Source organism: Equus przewalskii, chromosome 28 (assembly GCF_037783145.1).
Source record: "Equus przewalskii isolate Varuska chromosome 28, EquPr2, whole genome shotgun sequence".
Lineage (NCBI taxonomy): Eukaryota > Metazoa > Chordata > Mammalia > Perissodactyla > Equidae > Equus > Equus przewalskii.
The window spans coordinates 26418244-26442777 of record NC_091858.1 but is presented as its reverse complement, the minus strand read 5'-3'; the positions used below and the strand labels follow the sequence as shown (position 1 = coordinate 26442777).

Genomic DNA, 24534 nt, shown 5'->3' with positions numbered 1-24534 from the left:
AAGTTCTTTGGTGCGAGCGTGACTTTAGAGTAGATTTATACAAAGTGCAATAGGCCTTTATCCGAAGAATGAGGTGTGCAAAGAAAATCCTGGATCAGTACTCCCTCCTTTGTATGAGATTTTGACCTCAAGACCTATCTTAGTATAGTTTGTAGCCAGTTTGAAGAGTTCCTTTCCTCTATCCTGGAAAGGGACAGTGGGAGGTGGGCGGAGAAAGCACTTTAACTATTCTTCTCTTCAGAGTGGTCAGCAACACGGTGTCTCTTGGAATCCCCTCCTATGTCCTCCATTCGCAGTCAAACACCACCCATTAGATTCAGCTGGGAAGTTCAGTGTGCAAAGCACTTGCGTATAAAGTCTCTCACTTATGTGAGCCACATTCTTGCTCTCTCGATGGATTTTTAAGATCTCAATTATATTAAATGCCAAATCTCAAAATCAAGGTGAAGTAGCGCTCAAAGAGAGATCTGATTACTACTTAAGAGGAAAAAGGAAAATCTAAGAAGGATTTGAGCGTCAGTACTAGAAGACCGCATCTTAGTTTAAATGATGTTTCTTTGTCCTTACTATGTGTGTGAGATCCATGATTACACGTAAATACCTCTTGAGGAGTATCCTGTGTAGATCAGGAACAATGAAGGACTTGGCGTTGGTCCTTTTAGACTAAAAATGTTAAACTCAGACATTGTAAAGGGCAGGCTTTGTCTGGACTGTGTTTGAGAAAATTGGCTTAAGGGAGAAATTGAATCCTCAAAGACAAGGGTACATCCTTAAAAACGTCTTTGTTTATTTTTGTGTGGCATTTTGCTGGGCCATAGGAGCGATGCAAAAAATGCATGAGACGTGTGTCCGACCCACAAAGAGCTCTCAGTCTGTTGAGGGAAATAAGTCATAAGCAAAACATGTCAAGTAAAGTGATTCATGATACCACAGAGGCCCACATGCCATGCCATGGGAATTAAGAGGAAGAAGGAGATTAGGCCAGAGTTTCTTAAAGACAATTCTATTGTTTAAAGCATTTGTCACAGGAATGTTAAATGGCCTCCAGGGATCACCTTCAGCCACTAGAGATTAGAGTGGCCAGTAGAGGGATGTAAAATGCCCACGTTCTCTCGTGTCCTTAGTTCACATCTGCTCTTAGTATGCCAATTAATATTGTAGAAAGAGGCGTTTTTGAAGACTCATTGGACGAGAGTTAAAAGCAAATGAAGCATTTCCCTATTCTTAAAGAGCGTCATTTATTCACTTAACAAATATTTTCTAAGTGCCTACTTCTGAGGAACGAATGTGGTATAGTCTGTGCAAAGAATTTGTAGTTATAGTAAAGGTCACCCTGTATAACACAATTCGGTAGGTCAAGATTTTAAAGTTTAAATACTTTGAGTACTTAAGATCATTGGAATAATTTACTTACCTCATCAAAACGTCATATCAGAGACAAAGCACGAAGGGTTACCCTAAATGGTTGTTCCTATTTATTTGCTTAGGTCAATGTTCTCTACTGGGGACAGTTGTGGCCCTCAAGGGACATTTGGCAAGATCAGGAGATGGTTTTGCTTATCAAAACTTGGGAAAAGGGGTACTATTGGCATCCAGCGGGTAAAGGCCAGGGATACGGCTTCAGCATCCTATGATGTACAGGATGACCCCCTACAACAAAGAGTTACCCAACCCAAAATGTCAGTATTATGAAGGTGGGAAATCTTGGCGTAGGCTTGTATTCCTCCTTAAGTCACTAATTGCAAGCTCCAGAAACAATGAAGGTTCTGCTTGGAGATGCTTGATCTATTTATATACCCCTTATGAAGAATAGGTACCTGAGTTAGACAATCAGAGAACCCAGCTAGATTTCGCTTATGTTATCAGAAGCAAAAGAAAATTGTCAAAGAGATGGAGGAGAGAAGGAGGAGATAGATAAGCCCAGAATGGGGACTCTGCTGGGCTGCAGAAGTGGGCAAGCTGAGGTCCCAGTCAACAGGCTGAAAACGGGCTTCCAGACAATAGTGGCCAGCATTAAAGCTAAATTTAGAAGCATCATTTCTCAAGGGCCAGCTGTGATGCTGATGGCTCGACACCCATTGCTGCCTGTTTATTGGGAGCAAGGATTTACATTTTCTTCTCCTTTTCATGCCTGCTATCCATGTGCTTCCTTCCCCATCAATGCTTTCCCTCAGATCTTCACCTCAGAGCTCCTGCATTCACCCTTACCCCAGACCCGATGGCACCATACTTCCCCACCCTGCTCAGCCTTCCTCCTGCTGGGTTCTCTATTCTGGGCCTCTGAGTCACCCACGGTCATAGTAGATGGGAAATGGGGACAGAAGGACCTGCTTTTATGGCCAGGGGTGCATTGGAAGCAATGTGCTTCTGTACACCAAGAATGGGCATATGAACTTGTTTTCCCAAACAAATATTTTTATACAGGGCTATCAGACTGGTTCCATTAGGATATTATAATACAAATAGATTTTTATAAGTGTCTTTGAAATCTAATGAACTTCTATGTTTGTATATTTCATTGTATTTTAGCTCTCAAAGACCTGATTTAAAGATGGTGTTTTAGCAGGATTTTCTATGACCAGGAGATACGTAACACCCCTAGGCTGCTTCTGGCAGCCTTGCAGGCTCTCCTACTCACCTAAAAGGATTCACGCTGTATGGGGATTTAGGGTTGGAGAACATATTTCCCATCCCTTCTCTCTTTGTTTCTCATATGAGCCCAGGCAAGTTGGGGTTCCTTCAGCACAGTGCTTGGCGCTTAGTGGATGTGTAATGAACAGTTGATGAATTAACAAACGCCCAATTTTTTGGAATCATAAGTATTCTGATCACTGAAATGACTTACCCAATGAGACATGGTTTCTTAGTGACAGATCTAGAGCCCTGGGCAGCTGCCTCCTCATCCAGGGCTCTTTCATGCTGCCTCTCTGGGTTTGGCCCAGGACAGGCACACAGCCATAGGGGTCTACGGTGTGACAAAACTATTTCCTGGATCCCAGAGTGGCCAAGTGACTTCATCAAGAGCACTCTTTAGGAAGAGGTCCTGTGTGCCTGAGCTTTGCCTGATTCCCTTGCACACCTTCCATTTGGGAGGTCACTTAGGGCAATTCCATCAGAGACAGCTCTCTCCTGCTCTTTAAGGCAAGGGAACCCTGCTTTTGATTTATTTTGTATTTCACCACAGGGCTGAGCACACCCTAGAGGCATTTAATCTGTTGACTTGAAATGATCTGAGATGCTGGGCTTGGCCTGATGTGAACTTTCACACTGTAGGACTCAGCAGGTCATCAGAACTCATTTCAGCTGAAATCCAAGGCCCCTGACAGCTCCAACCCTCTCTCTCTGAGGTCCACGGGTCTGGTCAAAAGATCATAGCTTCAACACAAGATGCAGTTAAAGCAAAGACATACTCTTCCTTCAAAGTCTGTAGACAGTTGAAGACATAAGATGATCTCGGGGCAATAATATCAGTCTCCTACTCAAAAACTATCAGTTACCTAAGAGTAAAGCGCAAAGTGTATAGCCCAGCATTCTGACCTTAATTTATCTTTTCAAGTTTTTTTCTCATTATTCATTTCCATCTTCCACATGCCTCAGCCAAGCTAAACCATTTTCTTGACTCTATAAGAAACTCTCACCATTTTCTCTGCCAAGAACAGACTTTCCCTCTCTCCTCCTGCCCCCACCTCCACATACCTCTATATGACCCAGTCCGTCTGATTCATTCACTCTCCTGTTCCACAAATATTTGTTACATGTCTTCTAAGTGTCAGGCAACATGTTCAGTGCTGGGAATACAGAGGTGACCAAGAGAGCCAAGGTCACTTGTGGTGTTTAAATTCTTCAGCAACAGCTTATATAAAACAAGTAAGTTAATTAAATACTCAAAGTGGAATGTGTTGTTAAGAGGGACATTAATAGGATCCTACGACAGAGAATAACAGGAGAATCTTACTTAGAAGGTGGAGTCATGGGCAACTCTGGGGAGATGCCATTAAAGCTGAGAACTAAAACTATGTGAGAGTAGAGGAAGAGCAGTCCAGGGAAAGGGGCAACACACGTGATTCTGAGGCAGGAGTACTCCTCCTTCCAGTCTGTGTCCATGATGCTTTGGCTCACCGCCAACCTACCCACTCTGGCCCCCAGCTGGAAACAGAACTTACTGCCTTGAATTCCCATGTACCCTCTCTGTCCCCATCTTGTGATGTGTCTCACTTTCTGCCTCAGACTAAAGTCATTTATCTCACCTCCCTTGAAGGCAGCATGCATGTCAAATTCCCATTTGATTTGAAGTCCCCCATGGCAGTCAAGGATGACCCTTGCCTCTCTACATTCACTACTCCACACCCATCAACATTCCACAAGGTGGTCTAGCAGAGTGGACTCCACACCCAGCAGAGGTGGCGGAGCTTTCCTTATGGGGCTGGCAGGTAATGTGCCCCCAATTCCACTCCTTCCACAGTCAACACTGCTAATTGCCTGATCGTTTATTCAACTTTCTTTGCCGACTACAGAAGTGGCATGACACTGGGCTCTCTTGTAGGATTGAGAAGCGATACACTTTTTTCCACTTTGTAAGTCATAAGGACATAGGTCCAGTGGTACATGGGCAGGAGCTATAAATGCATATGACTTAAGTTGAGATGCTGAACTGGGACACGTGTTACACAAATTTTAAAATATATTAGTTATGTGTATGTAAAATATATATATGATTACTGATAGCAAAAAGTGTTGGAGGAAGGAAAATAGAATAGTTATCTAAGAAAACTCAGGCACAGGATAAGAACGCAGGCTTTGGGAAGCAAATCGAAGTCACTTTAAAAAAAAAAAGAGTTAAAAGTCATAGCACGAAAATTGGTTTCATAAAAGAAGAGTGTTCTGCAATTGCCTTGTTATGATATTGAGTTCTACTTGAGTAAATTAGGAGTGGTGTTCTCTTGTTTAGCTGTCATTAAAGAACTCAGTGGTAAATGTCAGTGTCCCCACCAAGATCCCACTGAGTTTTGTGAAATTCTCCAAAAATCTCTCCAACAGGAGAATTTATAAGCTCTGCATGTTCGACTGTCTTAATATGTGAGACTGACTGAGAGATCTAAGACTCACTATACACAGCTCAATTCCAATTTGTTTGTTTTTTAACAATGTCTCTGACACGTTACATTATGTCACGTTCCAATTTGATGGAAAATGACTTCCTGTGTCCACGAAGAAATACCTTTTAAGAAGCACTCCAACTACACTGTTATTTTCCTTGCTGTTTTCAATGGCAGGCACTTTGCCACATCTTCCGTCTTCAGAAGATCACTTATCAGCAACAGAGTTAGCTCCTGGTAAAACAGCCTGGCTCAGGCTGGTGCCCCTGTCACCTGCCTGCCTCTGAGAGCAAACTGAAGGGTTTTGCATTTTGCCTTACATAAGCAACCTTTAAAAAGGCTCCACAACGTGAGCTCCAAGAATGATATTGGAAAGTTTGCAAGTATTCTTTTTAAGAAAGGGAAATTATCTTTTTCGGAGCTAAATGCAGGTAGCATGCCATATCCTCTAAAAACAGCAAATGTCCTTTAATTTCGTTTGTGTGTGTTGTCCTCAGTTAATTCTTAGCAGCAGAGAACAGACGTTAGAGAAGCAAAGATACTTCATTCAACCCCATCAGTGAACTGACAGTGAGGGGGTCGCAGGAGGAAGGGATTGGGAAGAAGAAAAGCAATTCTTACAAAAGTTTGGTGATATCTAAAACTGAGTTTGGGGTCCTAGTGGGATTCCTCCCCCTTTTAACCACAAAGGGCAGAGTGAAAGAATATGCTTAGCTGACTTTGTCTTCCTGGTTTGTTTGATCTGAAAGAACAATCAGATACGGCTGATTTCTGAAGACTGCTCAGAATAGAGAGATCTTGGATGCCCCCAGTGATAGCCATCGTTGTCAACAGGAGGCATTCCAGGTACTGACACCAGCACCTGCAAACACTCAGATGCCCAACACTTTATCTTTCATTTGAAAATCTACTGCTGGGCATTCGCTTTACACAATGCATTGGATGATAAGTGTGTGGAGGAGGCATGGATCCTCAAGGAGAATAAAGCACATACCTCAGAGGCTGGGCACGGACACTAGAGAAATCAAATATTTTAAGGTTCAAGGAGAGACATTTCTCTGGGATGGGGTGAGGGGGGAAATTGAGAGGAGCTGCAGAAAGAAAGAAAGTGAAGAGGTTCTATCTACCTGGACCCACGTCTCTCATTTGACCTCTGGTTGGTCCTGTGGTTCTTTCCCTGTTTGCACACTGACCAACCTCATTAGGTGATCAGACAGTTTGGAATAAAGTGAAACATAATGAGAAGGACTCAAAGGAGTCTAAGGCAAGCTGGAAATCCCCTCGGAAGATGTCTGCCAAGAAATTTAGCACCTTTGTATCCCAGATAAAGGCCTGAAGTTTTAAGGGATAGAGCAGATTAATCGTTTTTTTAAAAAATCCGTTTTTAAAGATATGTATGTCACTGGCTATGTTAAATATTGAAAAGAGCCATCTTAACTGGAGCGCAGGATTGGATTGCATGCATAATAAAGTCAGAGAACAGGTGATAAGTGCTTCGGGCTTTGCTAATTCTTAATTTATTGGGAAAGTAATACTTCTCAAAAATAACCTCCATGGATCCTTTTAATCATACAAGATGGATGTTTATGTTTGCTTTTTTTTTAAAGCAAGCATGCAATTCCACTGGAATACATTTGGTTTTATCTCCAAAGGAGGCAAGTTCTGGGGCTATAGATAGTTGTATGGCCACCAATGAATTACATGTGAGAATCAAGAGATATGCTGTGTTTCCATCCTGGAAACTGTCTCCAGTGGCATACGAACTGCATTTTTTGAAATGCAAAATTTAGTTAGAAAAGGGTCCAAAAGCCAAAAGGATTTTAGGTCATGTGTTGACACTACTTTATTTTACTCAGTTTAGCACTTTACTAAATATAGTTAATAAAACTCAGGTTTGGTTTTTAGATTCTTGCCAGGAATACAGTAAAACTGGCCCCAGATATGGAAAAAAGGTCCTTTACCTTGAATATGAAGGTAAATTGGTCACCACAAATGTGCTCTTGCACCTTTTTTATGAAGAAGAGAGAACTATAGTAAAAATGATGAACATATCCTATTTCTAATACCTTTATATATCTGTGATTCAACTCTTCAATTCTATCTAAACCTCTAAGAAGCAAATCCACCTTGCTACCAAACTGACTTTTAGTTTTTCATTCCCCAGAAACTATTTAAAATTCCTAATCTGTGATTATTAAAATTTTCCTTTCCATTGATGAAGGAGACTTTTAATCTTTGAAGAAGTAAAATGATTGTTAAGGTGCTCTGGACTATTATAAAAACAGATGATAGAAATTTGAAATAGGTTTTTTTCTATTTTTGAAGGAGCTAAAACAAAAATTTTGAGAAAGAAATCATAGCTTTTCTTTGCTTTTTTTCTGGGAAGCTAGAGTTGGCTAAGTGAAAAGAGGTCAGAAATAGTATCTAGAATCAGACGCTGAGTGTCTGGGGCAGGATTAAGGCCAAAAGAGTGTGAAGAGACAGGCAGTGCATGCTGGGAAGTGTACGCAGGATCAGCAACAGTGGTAAAAGATGCAAACTGAAAACTTGGTCCATTTTATAAGCAACTAAATGCAATCTTCGTGCTACAGACATAAGTGTAACCCATATGTCTTCAATTCATGATCCTCAATTTTTAAGAACAATAAGCTTTAGTACGCTTATTATCATATCGATTTCTTTAAGCTTTGCCTTGCCCTTATCAAAAAGATTTGAATCATTACAATATTTGAAAAGAACCTATTACCTAAAAAAATCAACGCCAAAATTCCTAATCAGTTTTACTAAAATGCACAATGTGAATCACAAATTCTTTTTGCTAATGTTGCTTTTCTGTTTCAATAATATTTCTAAAACAAATTTAAGATAATTGCACAAAAACTAGAAACAAATGTTTTGGTACTCTATTGGAAGGGAAGATCAACTCAAAGTATAAGGTATTGCGCACAAACGCACACATTCGTTTTGAGGAAAATATTCCAAATACAAGTACTATGGTATTTTCTTAGGAATACTATATGGGTTACCTAGAACCATCACCTAAACACATTTTCTATAGCAAATCCCAAGTTTTAGAAGTCCAACTTGCTACACACATACACACACACACATATACACACACATGCATGCGAGCATACACAAACTAAAGGTGAATTGTAAAATATCACAGAGCTAAGAGAGATAATTACATAATTGCTGATGTAAGCCAGATGAATGTTTCTGATGCTCACTTGCTAGGGAATTAAAATCTGCAGACAATGACTTGAAATATTATGTCACATATACCTAGAAATTAGGGAGCATATGTTGCCTAGACATGAAAATGCGTTACCTCGAATAGGTGGCACTTGCAATATCGGACATTGAAATATATTCGTTAGCTCATTTTTGAGGATCAAATAAATTTGTTACATATCTCAATATGTCACCTGTCTCTGAAGTTTCAGGATGTGGTGCCAATTTTGTCCATCAGATGAAACTCACCAGATCAGGCTGCACTTGGCTGACTCAATAAAATTCTCAATTTTTACAAACTGCCTACAACTGAGTTGCTCTGAGTTGCTGACCAGGACTCTTTCAAGGGAAGAGTTTGAGATGGTATTGGAGCTGATTTTTGTCCTTTGACTTATCTCGGCCACGTCTAGTGCCTTGTTCAGCTTTCAGATTGCCACTGATGGGGAAATGGGCTCCCAGTGGAAAACAATGACCCGAAGATGGAAAGGCAGACCCTTCAGGTGATGTGCGAGCCTTTGGCTGTCACAGGGCCAGGTGCATTTGCTTCGTCTACCTGCTCTCTTTTCCATCTTGCTGCGCTTCTGCCTTCAATCATTTTTTAAAAACTACAAAGTTATTTAAAAGATTTCTCAGTTGTTGTGTTTTATTTTCCTGAGCTGTCACTTTAGACCTTGTGTGAATTTCACACATCAGTTTTGATTACTCTCAATCCTGTACAAATAGGTCCTATTGCAATACATGATGAGAGGCTAATGTGATTACACCCTCCTGCAAAGACTTATGAAATGCTCCCCAAAGCACCCACATTTGTATTTACTTAGTAATTGGCATAGGGTTATGCAAAATCAGTGCCAACTGTCTCGCCACTTCCTTATATTCATGTGTGCTTTGAAAGTAAAAAACAAAATTAGATATTTGATTGTATCTATAATAACAGTATTGTATTGTACACTTAAAAATTTGCCAAGAAGGTCAATCTTCTGTTCAATGTTCTTACCACAATAAAATAAATTTTTTTTAAAAAGTACATTGTTGGAGATTTTAATCTTTTTGGCAAATTTCTAAAAACTATACATATTTTTGGGTATGCATTTCAGCGTACACATTTAGCTACACTTTTCAATCCACTTCCCTGGGACTATTAGCATATGGTAGTATATGCCAGATTTTCAGGCTAACTTGCATTTTTCGAAAACGAATCCCATAACTAAGCACTTAGTTTCAGGTAAGGATGTCTGAGCACCTATAGAGAGGACAAGCCCAGCTTTGGTACATGAGACTCCTTCACAATTCGGTATTTGTGTACACAGGTTAAAGATATAGCCAAAAGCATCCATGTCAAAATAGAGCAGTCAAATTTACATATATTGTCTATTTTAGCTATAAAATCAGTCAATACATGTCCAGGCTGATTCCTTGGGAGTGACATTGATTTAAAGACTGTCTTGTTTATTTTTCACATGATGACTGAAATATCTATGCAGAGTATTACTTTTATATGTAAAGTTATACCGTGTTGATGGATTCTGTAGTCTTTTTATGACAAGGCAGTATAAAAAAACCTTTCTTCCCCTGACTACCAGAGAAAGCATTGGGGTTAAATGACAGAACTCCCCTAGCTATTTGCCTGTCACAGAGAACGGTAAATTGCAGCCTGTCTCAAGGTTGGTGTTTAGACACATTCTGAGATTAATGGTTTTGCATAGACACTTTGGACTCCAAGAGATTTTGAGATGCGCTCTATGAAGAATATCCTCTGGTCAAAACTAAGCAGAAGGGCTTTTTGAAGTTTAGTGTTATTAGCTCTTTGTAAGTGAAATTTTATTGGTAAACAGACTACACTGACATTGAAAATTAGATGACTTCCTTTATATCTTAAAAAACGAAGAAAGATCTTTAGCTAAACCCACAGGAACTAGCCCCATTAATCGCTTGCTTTTATAAATCCAGACCAGAGAGTTATTTTATTTTTCTACTGAACATTTTCAACAAGGCTGTGCTTTTGTACTTAAAGAAGCAGATGTCCAAAAAAACTTTTGATATGATAAATGAACAATCACAAAGAAAAAGTTAGTTAAGGAGTATAAGTCACATGAGAAAACAATTCAGCGAAGAATGTGCTGATTCATTTATTTTCAATAACACCAGGCTATTTTTAGCGCTGCTCTAGGATCTGATAGGTATTCTTACAGCTGGTGAATTTGAACACCTTAAAGGTGATGGTCTGAATATTGAAATATGCAGAAGTCACACAAAGGAAAAAGTGCATGGTAGTTTATGCTTGCATTTTTTACCAGTTATGCTGACTATTCTGGAAATTAATTTCTCTATATGGACCTATCATGAAACTCATGAGAATAAGAGGTTTAAAGTAACAGATTTTAAAAGAGTAATTTCTTTTCCCTTTAGTCTCAATGTTGGTTCAAGTAAGCACTTGGATAAAAACAAGTTTTAGCACTTAATATTTTAAGCACTTTAGTCATATGTTAAAATTAAGATATTTCACTAATGTTCACTTTATTTATTTAAGGCTCCTAAAATATCAAAAAATTACATTTAGTAAAAGTTGGAAACGATAAAATCCAATTTTATGAAGAACTTTTAACAAGCAACTCTCTATAAAAAAATATTTTCCTGGGGGCTGGCCCCGTGGCCGAGTGGTTGAGTTCGTGCGCTCTGCTGCAGGCGGCCCAGTGTTTCGTTGGTTTGAGTCCTGGGCGCGGACATGGCACTGCTCATCGGACCACGCTGAGGCGGAGTCCCGCATGCCGCAACTAGAGGGACCCACAACAAAGAATATACAACTGTGTACCGGGGGGCTTTGGGGAGAAAAAGGAAAAAAAATAAATAAATAAATAAAAAATAAAAATAAAAAAATAAAATAAAAAAATATTTTCCTGAAAGGTATGCTGTAAGAACTTTTGAACAAAAAATTATTGAACGCCTAGTGTGAATAAGGTATTGTGCTAGATGAGATCAGAGATACAAGTATCAGACATGGTCTCTGCCCTCCTTAGCACTATTATCGAATCAGTAGTGTGCTGATTAGAACTAGGAGAAGATAAATGCCAGCAACAGCCAGAAAACATTGGCTCTCCTATGTGAGTTCAAAGGAAGAGAAGACCCTTCCAGGCCCCAGGGTCAGGGATGTTAGTTGGAGAAAAGCAGAAGAGAGTGTAGGAAGCCATTCTTGGAACTGGCATTAGGGATAGAATGCAGGAGCAGAAGTTACCAAAACAGGAAAGTAAAACACAAAATCAAGACAAGTACCTAGGGACCAGCCTCGCGGCCAAGGGGTTGGGTTCACGCGCTCCACTTCAGTGGCCCGGGGTTTTGCCGGTTCAGATCCTGGGCACGGACATGGCACCGTTCATCAAGCCATGCTGAGGCGGCATCCCACATAGCACAACCAGAGGGACCTATAGCTAGAATATACAACTATGTACTGCAGGGCTTTGGGGAGAGGAAGAAGAAAAAAGAGAGAGAGAGAGATAGGCAACAGATGTTAGCTCAGGTGCCAACCATGGGTTTTGACGTCACACAGACCTGGGTTCAAATCCTGCCTCTGACCTTCACCAGTTGTGTAATTTATTTACTCTCTCTGGTCTCAGTTTCCTTACTTGAACAAAATCTGGCTTGCTGGGCATTATAAAATTTAAATGAGATAATGTATGTAAAGTACTTAGCATTGGACCTGGCATAAGCCTTCAACAAATGTTAGCTATTAGCTAATAGTATTATTTTAAAAAAAGTAGAAAAGGTCAAATTTGGCTTCACTGTTGGGAAATGAGTCTAAACTCGTAGTAGACAACGCTGAAAGTTAGACTAAGAAATTTGGCTTCATTGAGTAACCATCAGAGACCCTCTCAGAATTTTTGAATAGAGAGGGGATATCGTGAAAACCTGGTGACCACGGCAGGGTGAATTCCTTGCCTTGGGGGGAGACTGGAAAACAGAGGCCGTTATGGCTGACAAGACAGGAAGTGAAGCAGGTCTGCCTTAGGCGTAGAAGTGGGGACAGAACAGGAGGATTTGCAAAAGAAAATATGGCTCGGCTATCTTGGTTGGAGCTAACTCCTTGCAAAAAACCTACCCACTGAAGTCTTTGTCTTATTATTTATGTAACAAGCGCTGCAGAAAAACAGAAACTGAACCTTCATGGTGTGTCTTTTTGAGATACATGTTTGCAAATGAGGGTAGGTGAGGAGAGCAAAGCTGGAGCTGAGCTCCTCGCACCTGTTTGTGCAGAAATTTCCCTCCAGCTTCCTTTCCTGGGTTTCTCCCTCCCTCACGCACATCCAGCATCCCTCTGAAACTAAATAGTGACCAGAAGATTCTGTAGCTCATAGGAGGATGAAGCAGGACATGCCTTCGCCTTTTTCCCCCTCTCTGCTTCCAAACCATTTTTCTTGCTAATTCACTGCAGACTGACAGGGAGGGTGGCATTCAGCCCGGATGGCCAGGACTATGATTCCAACCAACACACTAATAGGACTTGGTAGCAAGCATTCGCTAAAACTGACTAGCATGTAGTGGTCATTTTACGGCTTCCTCAAAAGGTATATTCCTATATTTTCCATCATTTATAAAGTCCCATCCTAAATATAATGCCACATTTCCTCTGCTGAAAATACTATGTGTCTCAGTGGAAAGAATACTTGAATCATCTGCAAAGTGGGGGCAATCGTGCCCACATCACAGGTTTTTCACAGGGATTCAATGATTTCAAACGCTTTTTAATTGAGGTGAAATTCACATTAACGTAAAATTAACCCTTTTAAAGCGAACAATTCAATATCATTTAGGACATTCATAATGTTGTGCAGCCACCACTTCTATCAAGTTCCAAAGCATTTTCATCACCCCAAAAGAAAACTCAGTACCCATTAAGCAGTAATTCCTCCTACTCCCCTCCCCCCCAACCCCATATTTCTGGAAATATCTAGAACATATGAATTCTTGATATTTCATATAAATGAAGTCATACATCTTGTGACCTTTGTTTCTTTTACCGAGCATAATGTTTTGGAAGTTTATCCACACTGCAGCATGTATAGGTATTTCATTGCTTTTTAGGCTAAATAATATTCCATTGAATGGATGGAGCACACTTTGTTTATCTATTCATCTGTTAATGAACATTCAAGTTGTTTGCTCCCTTTTAGCTATTATGAATAAGGCTGCAATGAACATTTGTGTACAAGTATTTGTTTATCTGTTTTCAGTTTAGGGAGTATATACTTAGGAGTGGAATTGCTGGGTCATATGGTAATTCTACATTTAACTTTTGAACACAGACAAACTTTCCCACAGCAGCTTATACCATTTTATACTCCCACCAGCAAGGCACAGGGTTCCACTTTCTCCACATCCACACTCACACGTTTTCCCCCCATTTTTTGTATTACGGCCATTATAGTGTGTGTAAAGTGATTTCTTATTGTGGTTTTCATTTGCATTTCCCTAATAACTAATGATGTTGAAAATCTTTTCACGTGCTTGTTGGCCATTTGTATATCATCTTTGGACAAATGCCTATTCAAGTCAAGCAAAATGTCTTTATGTATACAAAGTACTTAGTATCCTGCAAAGAAAATAATAAGCATTCTATAAATAGTAACTAGCAATAACTAGTAATAACTAGTAACTAGTAATAGCAACAATAATAATAAGGAGATTTAGATTCTGGTCTGGGTTCCACCACAGCCAAGATTTGTGACTTTAGACAAACTTATTAGGAAACAGATTCAAGAACAGAGACAGAGAAAGCCCTGACTCCCTGTCTAGGTCTCATTTAAATTTTATTTGTTTATTTTTTGCACATGTTAGAATAAAGATTATAATAAAAATATAAGCTTGAATGCAGAGGACACAGCAGAACCAGCCACAGTTTTCAGTGGCACTTTGACATTTCCTTTCACCAACCAAGGCTCTGCTGGAAACTACAGTGGCTCTCTCTGCTCTGAGAGCCTCCTTATCTTTGATCCGTCCGAGTGTCCCTTCTGTCTTTCTTCCTCTGTCCTCTGTCCTCCCTTCACATTTGCAGCCCTTCAGACCTGAAAAGAAGGAGAGTAAGACTTCAGTGATGAGAGCCTGGCAGCGGTCCATCCAGGAACTCTTAGAGATATTACCTTATCTTTGTTGTTGAGTGATGCTGAAATACAACCGCAGAAGCCAGATATGGCATCTGTTGCAGGGACCATCTTAGATGAATGGAGTGTTTGCTAAGGAACCTGACAGTGCTGGGCTCATCAGACTTCAGCAGCTTATTCATGGCTATAAACGAGTCTGCCCCCAACCCCCAGGGGGTTCAGTGTATCTCAGGGAAGGCTACCAAGACGTTATTACATGTATTTACACTGAGTTTGAGGCCAACACAAAAAGCTACTGTAGCAGTATCATCAACTTACAATGTGTCTGACCAAAGCTTTGGAAGATACGACCCAAAGCAATAATTAAAAAAGAATCTTCCTGTCTGGATTAAGTCCCGGGAGTTGCAAAGGATAGAGGAAGCCCCTGGTGGGCTTTTAAGAGCTCTAAGTTACCTGGAGAAACCTAGTTCCGCCTCCTGAGATGGAGCCGACTCTCCGTTGCTGGAGTCTTGGTGATTTCTCCAAGGCCTTTCCGATGTGGTGAGACTCCGTCGCTCTGCTTAGGGACTAACCATTCGTGGTCTCTGCAGTGTAGGACGATTTTAATCTACTTACTTTTAAATGTGTTTTAATTATGTTTAAAAAGTTTGTGCTTCCATTAACTGACAGTCTGATTTCTTTATCTAGGACTGCTTTTTTAGGGTCATTTTTTTCTGCTCAGTTACGTTACTACGATTTTAGCTAAAATTATTTACACTGTTCGTGGACTGTATTATCTGCCAGGAAAGGGAGCTAGCAGTTTCTGGAGCACCTTCTGCATCAAGCCCCATGCTCGGTATATTATTCCTGAGACAATTCCTTAAGGTTGGCAGTGACAACATCCCCACTTTACACAGAAGTGGAGGCTCAGAGACTCCCTCCAGTTCTATAGTTGGTGGGGAGCAGAGAGGTGATTTAAATGTTCTTCTGTCTAACCCCAAAGTCTACTTTGTTCCACCAAACTTCTGCCAGTAGAATAAAAAGACCTTTCTAAAGGACTTTCTGCTGGGAGGGGGAGCTGGGCGAAGACATCCAGGTTTGTTTTCACCTAAAGGTACCATTTGTCCCATGGCTGCAAAATTAAGAGTTTGAGGATGGCAATGGGACTTTGTAAGAAGCTTCTCATTCTTGAGAATAATGAGAATAGAGAATCTTTATCTTTTAAAGTTAGAAAACAAGTACTATCTCCATGTGGAGTTTCATTACGAATCACATTTTTTAAAACCTAGATTGCTTCTACTAAGCAATAAACGTCTTTTGGTCCCTAGGATGAAAATTAAGGAAAATTTTCATTATAGCAATTAAACTGTCTAAAATGAAACTGATAAATGAAAAAAAAATTCAAGAAATGTAGTATTTTTCCTTACTTGATGAAAATAGCTTCCAGTTTTATATTCTCAAAAGAATATTTAATTAACTTTTGAATAAGAGTACGAACTTTACTTCCCTTTTTATTCTAAGGTTTCCTAAAATATTTTGGTAGTGGATCTTTCTTACCCACACATATGCACAAAGATATTATAAATAAAAAACATTTCTGGTGATGCATTTTAATGAATCTTACAAAATATTTGAGTCGTAATCTATAAACATGAAGGTGTTTGGTAGTTAAAGATGAATAAATGTATTAATGATTTACATTGAAACTTGATGATATGCATTATCTATGAGTACAAATATTAAAAATGAACATTTTATAGTATACTGAAATAAATGTTGTAAATCGATATAAATTAATAGGTGTTAGATTTTATACAAGCCTCTACATGGAAAATGGATTTAGAAATTAGAAGAATATGATAGAAAAGAAAGCATCACAAAATGAAATAAATTACAGAGTTAGAAAAACTTCTCAATTTATAATTCAGTAAAAGAGGAAGGAAAAAAACAGCTTCATGAATGCAGTTAAAGGTCATGAAGCGACATAACCAGTTCCATCGCGGAATAGTAATAGTTCCAGTGATAGGCAAAGTGAAAAATGGATTGAAAGAATTTGCAGGGGTAACTTTGAGAGAAGAGAATAATGAATAAGGCAGCAAAAGTATAATTTGTTTCATAGGGAGCTGAATATTCCAGTTTCATTTATGGCATTAAAAGATCACCATGCCACTGGACAGCATTTTGATGCTATATTACCTTATTTTGTATCATAACATCATGAAATGAATTCAACCCTTTTCGGGACACTCCTTGTCAGGCCTCTATCTTGCTTCCTGTCATTGGAGGAGACTAACAGGAAGAACATGATTAGAACCAAATTTCCAGAAATTCCTCCCAGCCCCCTTCTGCCACATATCACCGATGCCTCCTTTTGAGGCCCTCGACTTGGATATGTACCTCATCTTTGTTTCCTTGTCCCTTGACCAGACTTAGCCTCGTGTGCAAACTTTTTATAGTCAAGGTTTGCCAGGGGTGTTTCACACCACGTAAATGTTAGTTGTTTCTTCTTATTTCCAAAACCTGGGATATGCCTCAGGAAAATGCATACAGTACATGCATTCATATACCCAACACACACACACACATACACACACTCGTTTGCACACATAAGAGATCAGAGAACCCGGTCATGACAGCCCTCCCACTGCTCAGAAATCTTGAAAGGCTTCCTATGCCTACCTACTAGACACTAGGACTACAGATAAAGGAGGTGTTTCTGCCCCTTCCTCTTTATGATAAAGACAGCCAGTTAAATAGACCATTGTAATGCAAGGCATTATAATAACACAGCATGATATTCAGGATCATTGACATCAAACTGGGATGTCAGAGAAGGCCTCCCCGAGGTCATATTTGAGTTGAGTGTTAAATAAGAGTTTATTAAGGCAAGAAGGAAGCTAAGAATGTTTCTAGGCAGAGGCTGCAGACTGAGTGGAGATAACAGAGGTATGACGTGGCCCAATATATCATGGGACTGACAGGAATTCTGTATGACTGATTTGCAGCGTGCAAACACCAGTGGAAGGCAAGCGATAGCTGTGGGCAGGGACAATATACTGTTATCACTTCTGCTCATATCCATTCCCCCCAGACTCGAATCGCTTTATGCATAGACAAAGCATCTTATGTGTGTTTGCATAGCTCCACAGTCTCTGATGTTGCCCGACAAACAGAAGATATTGAATTGAAGATTGAGAATACTTACATACACAGAATAAAAATAGGAAACAAGAAAAGTACTATAAATCATTGAAATATGTCAGTCATACAAAAATCTAAGATCCAAAGATGGAGAAGAATTCAGGTTAATAAAATATAGTTGGTATTCAATTATGTTCTGAGAAATGATGCGTATTTCTCTTAATTCCAAAAATTGTGGAATGTGCTATCTAGAAGATCAACTCTGGTCACAGATTCAGGTACAGATACCCCACAGCGTACTCCCATGCTATGACTTGGGGGTACCTTTCCACTGTTTCTGTTCACCACTTCCTGAACCCACTCTCGGTTCCTTCAAGACAATTCCCCATCCATTGCTTTTGTTGAAATTGTTTGCTCTCTGCTTCTTCCAAGGACTTGAACCTCACACCTCCTTTCCCTTTCATTCCAGCCAGGGGTCTAGCTCCCCCCTGAAATGAACCCACAAACCTCAGGACCCTCTTTCAAAGCCAGCTACTGAAATTTCAATTGGGCAAAGCATTGGCCCCTTTTTCGCAAGAGAAAAAACAAAATTCCATGCAAATATAAATTCAGGAAAAGCGTACTATTTAAGAATATTGATATATTAATGTATATGGCTATTTTACTTTCAAAACATGTTCTCATTTTACCCAGTGCCTGACACATTGCTCGGTACTAATAAATCTACACCGAAGATAGAGTTTCAGAGTTATTTAAGAAAAGCTCAGGCATCTCCATATGTAAACAATTGTAATTATTCTCATACCTGCTCAGCCACCTCCTGGATCCTGCCTAATCATGCATATTTATAGCAGAGTCAAAGTGTGCCTGGATCTTCTCTCTATCCCATCTCGTTATTCCAGACTTAAAGAGTGAACACTCTCCTTGATATTTCTTCTTAATCATTTCTCTTTTTTGGACAATCGTTAGACTTCAAGGCTTCTTTAATGTGGTTTTACAGCTGCAGAAACTTAAAATCATATTCAAATGATTTTTAAAAATTATCTAGAAGCCAAAAGAACATTAAGGTTTGAGCCAGTGTCAACACATTGCAGAAAAATTTTCTTATTCATTAGAAGCTCATTTCAGCAAAAATGATAGATAATGCTATCAATGCTTGATTATCCATCACAGCTTGAACACATTTCTGGCTACCCAATTGTCTTGTCTTGATGCCTCTTTTTTTATGAGGATATTCCTTACTGTTTAACTGCCATTGGGGTACTTTTCAACTATCAAGTCCATCTAGGATCTCTCTTGCTCTGTCTCTGGCTGTCTCTGGCTTCTTTCTGTCTGTCTCTGTTTATATAGATACAGATAGAGATACAAGATAGATATATACTGATATGCCCTAATATATGATGATGTATATATATACTGGTCTTTCTATTATTTCCACTATTTCTCCTGGGAAACAATAGCATAGACGTTGTTCATAAAATCAAGTAGCAGGCCTTGGATGAGCTGACGATCTGGCAACACTTCCCCGTGATGTGGACAACAATCAGTTGGTGCCTGATTATAGAGTACTAGCTGTGGAAGCAAGTGATGCTTACTCCGAAGGGGTAGGCACACGGCAGCATCTGTCTACCCAATCAGTTTTGCTCGTCCTAGAAAACTGAATGAAGTCTAGAAACTAAATCAATTTCTAATTATTGATAATAAATGAAGAAATTATTTGAAACAATATTAAAGAAATATACACCTACTGTAGACACAATCAGGTATTTTACATAGTGAACTTCAAATTTATCAATTGCTGCTTAATCTTTTTCTTGAATTAAGTCTACAAGGAGGTCGGAACCCTGTCTTAAGGGAGTCCACTGTTTGGGTTGTATATGTGGTTCTGAATAGGGCTCTGTGGTGGGTCGGGAACTCTGTCAGGGTTTTGCATACGTCCTCTCATCTTACTCTGTCTCATCTTCACAAGGACCCTATAACAGAGGTGTTAGGGACCAAATAGTGTCCCCCTAAAATCCATATGCTGCAGCCCTAACGCCCACTGGGACTGCACCTGGACATAGGGCCTTTAGGGAGGTAATTAAGGTTAAATGTGGTCATAAGGGTGGGGCCCCATCCCAAAGGACTGGTGTCCTTCTGTGAAGAGGAGGAGACACCAGAGATCTTTCTCTCTTGCACACGCACAGAGGAAAGGCCACATGAGGACACAGTGGCCATCTGCCAGCCAGGAAGGAAGGCCTTACCAGAAACCAACCCTGATGGCACTTTGATCTTAGACTTCCAGCCTCCAGAACTGTAAGATAGTTAATTTCTGTTGTTTAAGCCTCCAGTCTATGGTGTTTTGTCTTGGCAGCAAAAGCCACCTAATATAATAGGTATTAGCCTCTTTTGCAGAAGAAACCAAAGGCAGAGACATTGAGTAAACAACCACGGGGTTGAAGAACTCGAATGAGGACCTTAGTCTGTCTGAAGGGAAAGCCTCCACTTTTTTCACTTCATCACACTGGCTTTCTGTATAACCACTCAGTCTTGCCCCATCTCAACTCTTACCCCAGGGAGAAATTGGGGCTTTCACCAGCTTCTTAGTCCATGCAATTTGGCTCAGGCATCATGAAAACCTAGATTCCCTATGGACAGGCACAGCCCCACCATCCATCTCTTAACTCACAGAGTTGGCACAAAAGCAGCTTGGGATCATCTATGTTAACCCCTTCATTCTGCAGACAAGGCAAGGGAAAGTTAGTCACAGAATTAGGATTGTGGCTGGCCTAGTCCAACTAGAATAAGACCTTGCCCTAAGTTTTTGGTACTCAATAGTATAATATGTATTTTTTTATAAAACACTAAAAATTAGTTTTTAAATCTTTTGGCAGGGTCCCAGCTCTGTTATAGACTGCTTTTGACACAGAATTCTGGCCTGAACTGCTTTTCAAGTGCCAAATCATTTTTCTTGAAACATAAAACACATGTAACCAGATCACAACCAGGCTTTACACATGGATGTGTGTTTCTAACGCTTGCTCAGCAGAATCTAGCATGGGGTCTGCTCCCTACTTAGGGGGCAGTGTGTCAACAGTACGTTCAGTGTCCCAGGGAGGGGTAACGGGGAAGTACCCCAGCTCACCAGGAGTGCAAACAGATTAACTGCCATTTATAGCATTTCTTTCCCTTGGAATGGCATATCATCAAGAGTTATATTGAAATGCATTGTAGCCTATTTTTAACAGCCAGGCGAAGGAAGAAAAACACTGTGATGAATTTTAAAGAACCCTCTTGAGAATGTAACACAAGCTACCCTCTTAAAAAACTTTCTTGGAAGAAACAGTTTTTGTTTGAGGAAGAATTAAAAATAAAACTACTGAAAAGCATAAACAAAAGCTGTTGTGGTTCTTTAAGCAAGAAGGAATAAATGGAAACTAGAATATTAGGAAGTGAGGGGAGGGGGTCAGAATGTTTGGTTTGCAGGTAAGATGTGGTCTGTGAGAAATTAATGAGGAAGAAAAAGACATGCCACAATGGAATTAAATCAGAGGTCTTAACCTCAAGGCAGATATTCACCTCCAAGATCTATTACACTCCAATTAAGAGTCTAAAACACACAAAAAAATCCCCACTGTTTAAAAATGAAGGAAGTGGATCTTCAGAAAGCTCCAGAAAAAACAGTCTACTAAAAGTTCAGGGCAGGAAAAGAAAGGTGAACATATTGGCTCCATTCCAATTAAAGACTTTTTCAAACTTTATGTCCAGATTATGGCATAAAAGGCCACAAATTCCAATGCCTACAGGGGTGATGTTATGTGATTAAATGGGGTCTGCTCTGGCCAACTGCACACAACAAGCGCAGCTCCAGTGCACTGCTGCCATGCAAGATTGCAGGCCCACTGTTGCCAGATGCTCTGATATTTTAAGAAATCGTAGAAATCTAGATTTTTCTGTAAAATATCCTTCATAAATATGGACAGCTAATTTTTTTAAATGTTCAAACACAATGCAGATGAAGAAAGACCTGTCTGTGCCTAAATTTGCTCTCAGGTCTCCAATTTCTTCTGTCTTCTTCAACAGATTGGCTCTGTGGTCTCCCGGATTCTTTCCTGTTCCACGTCATCAGATTCAGTCTAAAAATCTATTCCCCTTTTTCACATCATTGCCTGGGACAAGAGCCTTCAAAGTCTTCCCATTGCCTTTATGGTGAATTTCAAATGTTTCAGCCTTACACTCAAGGCTGTCCATTTATTTCCCCTGGCCTCACGCAATGAAGTTTTCACGCCGTACTTCCCAATGGGAATGCCTGTGGTCCAAACAGAGTTGTGTATATTTTCCTCCAAGTAAGATTTCTTCATTCCTGCATTCTCCCCTTAGTTCTTGGTGTATCCTCTTGTTCCTTCTTATTTCTTTAGAATCAAATTCCTACTGATCATCTGATCCTTCAAGACATCCCTCAGACTTCTGGCCTCCGTTTCCTGACGAATTAAGCATTTCTTCTTCAAGTATTCTTCTGTGAAGTCTCTGGTGTGTCTCTTCTCAGCCCATATCTCATACAATTTTTGGTGTTTTATGGCTGTCTCCCCCACTCAGCCCTGAGAGTTTAACTCAACAGTTAGCAAACCTGTGCTGGAAAGGGCCAAATAGTAAATACTTTGCATTTTGCGAGCCACAAGATCTCCATGGCAACTACTCAGCTCTGCTATTGTGATGCCAAACTGCCCACAGAGAAGGTGTAAACAAATGGGTGTGACCATGTTCCCATAAAGCTTTATTTGCAAAAACGGATGGCCAGCTTTGGCCCGGGGGCCATAGTTTGCCAACCCTTAATCTACTTAGGCAAGGACTGTGGCTCAGTCTTGTTGTTATATAATAGATACTTAACATATATTTGTTAGACAATGAATCTTTCAAAATTCAATGCAAGTTTACTTCTTCCATCGTCTTTCCCTGACACCCAATGGCACAGCAGTATTTTCCACCTCTGAACCTTTCCACGCCTTGTTATATACCCCAGGTGACTCTCAGCATCATTTAATGCTGCCTTGATGAGTTAGGGTTGATCTATTTAATTTCCAGGGTCATTTGTTCTGAAATTCTGAGTCAGTCTATCATCTTGTATTACCACCTACTTGCATATTTTTGTCTTTTCTCTCTCTCTAATAAATTGTAAGCTTCTACAGAATAAGACCATATCTAATTTTCCGCAGAATTGCTAAAATGCCTAATATGGTGCTGTTGTCATAGTGTTCATTCATTTATTCATTCAACGCATATGTTTAGATCAATATGGTATATGATGCAGACACAAAAATAAGCCAAATGGAAAGGGTCCTCACTTACATCGAAGTCAAAGTCTAGTGAACTAATGATTGTATGATCTGGAACTGAGATAAATGCTCTGAAATAAAATGCATGGTTTGTAGATAACATTTCATACAGAAATCGAACAAATCCTGGAAAAGAGGAGAGAAGGAAGGGCAGGGACGTCTTCCTTGAAGGAGTAATGCTTGAGTCAAGATTCACTTATCAGCCAATATCTGTTCAGTGCCTATCATGTGACAGGCAGTATTCTAAGCACTTGGAATACAGTCGTGATCTGAAGAGACTGAAGTTCCTGCCTTCCTAGAGCTTGTTTTCTAGTGGGATCTGAAGAATGAATAGACCTTAGATAGAAGGGAAAGAGGATTTGAAAAACATTCCAGAAAGACAGCACAGCATGAACATAGATCCTGGGTGGAAGGGAACATGGCACATCCCAGGAATGGCTAGGGCAATGTAGCTGTAGAGAGAGGCCAGGGGGAGGGAAGGTCATATGACCATATAATTTAATCTCTAAAGTAGAGCAATCTTGAGAGTGAAAGACGCATTATTAATCATTTGTTGTTGTTGTTAGTGCTGTCGAATGGATTCCAACTCTTGGCGACCCTGCGTACAGCAGAGCAGAACCCTGCCTGGTCTTTTTGCACCATCCTCTCACCTTCCAGTGCTCTATCAGATAATGCTGCACTGCTTTTTGTAGGGTTTTCTTGGCCATTTTTTTTTTTTTTTTTTTTGGAAGTGGGCAGCCAAGTCCTTCTTCCTAATCTGTCTTAGTCTGGAAGCTCCACTGAAACCTGTCTACCATGGGTGACTCTACTGGTATTTGAAATCCCAGTGGCATAGCTTTCAGCATCAGAGCAACAAGCAGCCACCACAATATGACAACCAACAGATGGGTGGTGTGGTTCCCCGACCAGGAAGCAACCCTGGGCAGCGGCGATGAGAGCAACGAATCGTAACCACTAGACCACCAGGGCTGGCATTGTTAATCATGACAATAAGCAAAAGCTGGTACAGTTCTAGCAAAGTGGGATGCGTGGATATCCTAGTCAGAGGTCACGTAAAGATTTTAACATGACCACATTGACATTGTTTTAAAAAGATCCCTGTGATTACTGTGGATAACTGATTTGAGGGGCACTGCATCAGTGTGTGGAGACCAGTTGCTGTGCATTGCAGAATCCAAGTAAGAGATGACAGTGGCCAGAGCTAGGTGGTGAAGAGCACCAGAAATGGAGAGGGAGGAACAGCTTCGTAGGAGTTTAGGAGGCAACTTTAACAAGACTTGGTTGGTATTAATTATCTGTTGTAGAAATGAGTGGAAGAGGGGGTAGGAGTAGGGAGGGCTGTGCTGGAGGAAAGATAGTTTAAAAAGAGATTCAGGTGCCAAGACCTGCCCTTGACACCAGCAGCTAAGTCCCCAGGGAGTATTTTGAACGCTGATTTTGATGAATCTGAAGATTGCAGTGAACAACACGACTTCCATTAGTGATTACTGGTGAGAGAATAACCGAGGCTTTGATACTGGGGAAAAGTTGATAGAGCTAAGTGTTCCCCACCAGACGGTGAGGACCAATCTGTGCTTTCATCACAATTGCAGACAGAGTTCATGTGCTTTGAAGAGAATTGGAGATCTTGGCAGCTTTTGTGGCTCAAGAAGGAAGAGCAAGGAGATGGAGGGTGGTTTA

The 24534-nt window shown here is 40.2% G+C and overlaps 1 protein-coding gene and 1 long non-coding RNA gene across 2 annotated transcripts in view; one reads left to right on the top strand and one right to left on the bottom strand.

Moving 5' to 3' along the window:
* Positions 1 to 24534, top strand: part of TENM3 (teneurin transmembrane protein 3) — a 2420957-nt gene that overhangs the window by 1758127 nt on the left and 638296 nt on the right. The window lies entirely within an intron of this gene.
* Positions 14113 to 22152, bottom strand: LOC139080037 (uncharacterized). The gene is made up of 3 exons (XR_011534160.1): positions 16598 to 22152; positions 14876 to 15006; positions 14113 to 14386 (listed from the first exon to the last, which is right to left on the bottom strand). It is a non-coding gene; the product is annotated as an uncharacterized lncRNA (long non-coding RNA).